The following is a 3,376-nucleotide window of genomic DNA, read 5'->3' as shown; positions in this document are numbered from 1 at the left end:
TGTGTGTGTGTGTGTGTGTGTGTGTGTGTGTGTTAACGTTAAGTTCGTATTCAAGTCCACTGTGATGCTGGGGCATACAACTCTAACTGGTTCACTGAAACAGTATTTTCTTTATTGCTGAAGGACACCAAGGGGTTCTGGGAAGTTTTTGAGGCGGTAAGAGCAAAGCCCACCGAGAGACCTGCTGAGAAACATGTGCTCCATACCTCACCTGGACGAAGAACCTAAGCAGGTTTTTCATCTCCCTCCAGTCTGCACCGTATGGAAGGTGACAGGGTAGCACTTTTAATATCTCCGTTGTATCCACTTTTCAATCCTTACAGTTGAAAAGCAGTGCCTTGTCTAGGAAGTGCAATAAGAAACCTCAATCAACCAATGATTTAGACCCAGGAGCAGAGGCCATCAGAACTCACTCGTGGGTGCAAGGACTCTTTGGGGAGCAGGTTTGTGATGCTCAATGAACTCTGAGCCTTTGGGGGTCCACAGAGCCCCCTGGGTGCTGCAAATGGTTAAGCAACCCATGTTGGTGGCTAGAATCCACCTAAAGGGTACCCCATTAGAAGGGTCTAGCCATCTCGTTTCCCCACAAGACCAGCTTGTGAGAACCCTGTGGAAGCAAGTTCTCCCTCATACACGGCGTTGCCTTGAGCTGGAATCATTTCTACTGCACTGGGGTTTTCTACCTGCTACTCCCACCCTGTTCTCTGACCAATACCCATCTGTCTTGGAGTGACCAAATACCACCTGTGTCGGCTCCCTTTGGACACGTGTCCATTTTCTCCTGAGAGAAGCAGAGATGCAGGAGACTCTGAGGGTGAGAAAAATTTCCGTTTCTGTCGCTGTTCCCTCTGGTGTGGCCGTTGAGTTTGGGGGCAGGACGTGGTCACAGACACCTGTGAGTCCAGTCGCAGGAACAGGAACGAGAAGACCTCACTGTCTGGGGCGACACCAGAGAGATGCCAGGACGTCACCCTGTCTCCCCGTAGATGGAGCCCCACATGTCTTACGACCTTCTTTTCAAAGCAAGGCGACCGCATTCCAACCCTGTTGCGATTGCTGGCCCCATGATGTCTCAGCTGCCCTCGCCTCCATCCTGCCAGGCGCACGAGCTCGATGCTCCTCACTTCTGCCCCATACCAGCAGCTGTACCTGGGCCGTGCACTGGGATCACTCTGGCCCAGAGACTTGGGGCCGCTTGGTCTAGGATGTGACTAGCTCCTTGCTATATGCAGACATGCGCACCAAAGGAGGAGCTAGACCCAAACCAAGTTCCCAGGCTTGAGCATTCTTAAGAAGCCCAGAGGAGCTTGCCACAGAACTCTCTGGCCCATGTTCTGATTCATTGTGTCCAGGAATCCGTGTTTTTAACTGACCTCTCAGACCTCAGTGCCATTTGTTGTCCCTTGTGGTCATCAAGGTGGCCCCAACTTGTGGCAACCCCATGGACAATAGAATGAACCGGTGCACAGGCCTCTGCCATCTTCAGGACTGTTGGCGAGGTAAGTGCCTACAGCACTGATCTATGTCTTTTGAATACGGGGTGTTTGTAGTCTTCACTGATGGCGTTTGCCAACCTCTTTCCCTAGCCATGTCATTTATATCTAAATTGCCAGCGTACCTCCAACACAAACCCAGCATGACCCGATCTCTCATCCCCATCACATGGGCAACTAAGCACAATGCAGTATATGCCTCTTAACCCAGGCTGCTCCTTAGAAGACCAGCCTAAACAGCCACCCAGACCCTTGAATCAGACTGCTGGGTGTGGCATCCAGAATCATGTAACTCTACCGGCAACCAGGACTGGAGACCACACCTCAGGGCCGGCGAAGGATCCAGGTGCCCCATCAACCATCCTGTGTGAGTCTGAGTACTTTAGAGAAACCAATCCACAGAAACTCATGCATAAGAGAGAGTTTTATATAAAGGTTAAGTGCACATCAAGAAAACATTCCAACCCGGTACTGCCCAAGCCCCAAAGTCCAACATGAACCCATTAACCCATATGTCCAACACCAATCCACAAAGTCCTCCTCCATCTCACAAAACACACGCAACGATGCTGACTGCAGGAGGTAAGCCGAGTCAGTGAACTTGTAAGAATGTCAGCGCTGGCAGGGGTCTCCAAATGGCTGCTCCAGCACCCAGGGCTGCATCAGGGTAGATCCATGTGGCGTCTCCTCAGGGACATCTTGCAGGAAGCGAGCCTTGCCAGCTAAAGCAGGGAATTGGCTAAGGCAGCTGCACCCTGGTCCGACCATCACAAAGCAAGAGACCCGAGAACTAGAAAGGCGAGGCTCGCCGAGCCATTTATCTCTCTGCCCTTCAATTAACCCCACGTGGTTATCTGCCAGGTTGGCACAATAAACTAACTACCTTACACCCTGTCTCTTTCACAACCTTCAGTCCGTCTCCACCACCCAGACCTCTAGCAGTTTTGCACTTGTACTTAAAGTAACTCTCCCTCCTTCTTCACTTCACGTGGGTAACATTTGTCCAGCTGGGCCTGTCCTACGCGGCAGAGGGTCACCGACTACCACTGGGCAGGACACTGGTGCATGTGGCTCAGCCCCATGAGGACAGGGGCATGAGATTTTTTCTCCCAGGATCAACCACAGGGTCATAAACAAGAAGAAAAAGCCAGGACTCAAGCCAACCGCCTTATTTGCTCTTCCAAAAGAGTGTCCTGGCATCTCTGCTTGATATGCCCAACACCGAAGGGCTCAAGAAGAACTCTAGTCCCCAGCTCCCCCAAATCCCAAAGATGTAGGCGGCAAGTGGGGGTCTGGTTTAAGGACATGGAGCTGAGCAGCGTATCTGTGGAAGCCACCACACGTTCACAATGCCCTTGACCACACTGGGTCTTCGTGGGCCTCTCTCCCATCAATTGTGAGGCAGGCTACCCCATCCCTCCAAACCAGGGGTCCTCAAACTTTTTAAACAGGGGGCCGGTTCCCTGTCCCTCAGATCTGTTGAAGGGCCGGACTATAGTTAAAAAAACAAACAAAAACTATGAACAAATTCCTATGCACACTGCATATATCTTATTTTGAAGTAAAAAACAAATGGGGCAAAAACACCTGGCGGGCCGGATACATGTCCTCGGCGGGCCGCATGTGGCCCGCAGGCCGTAGTTTGAGGATGCGTACTCTAAACAAAACAAAGCCCTAACTGCCTTCCAGTCCATGCTGTCTGAGATAGTTAAACTTTATTGTGCCAAGCTGGCCAATAAACACATGTGGGGTTAACTGAAGGATGGAGAGAGAAATGGCTCCGTGAGCCTTACCTTTCTAGTTCTCCGGTCTCTTGTTTTCTGATGGTCAGACCAGGGTGCAGCGGCCTTAGCCAGTTCCCTGCTTCATCTCGAAAGACTCAC

Source organism: Echinops telfairi, unplaced genomic scaffold, assembly GCF_000313985.2.
Source record: "Echinops telfairi isolate 266 unplaced genomic scaffold, ASM31398v2 ScPeMD7_7469;HRSCAF=8507_0, whole genome shotgun sequence".
Classification (NCBI taxonomy): domain Eukaryota; kingdom Metazoa; phylum Chordata; class Mammalia; order Afrosoricida; family Tenrecidae; genus Echinops; species Echinops telfairi.
This window is presented reverse-complemented; position numbering follows the sequence as displayed.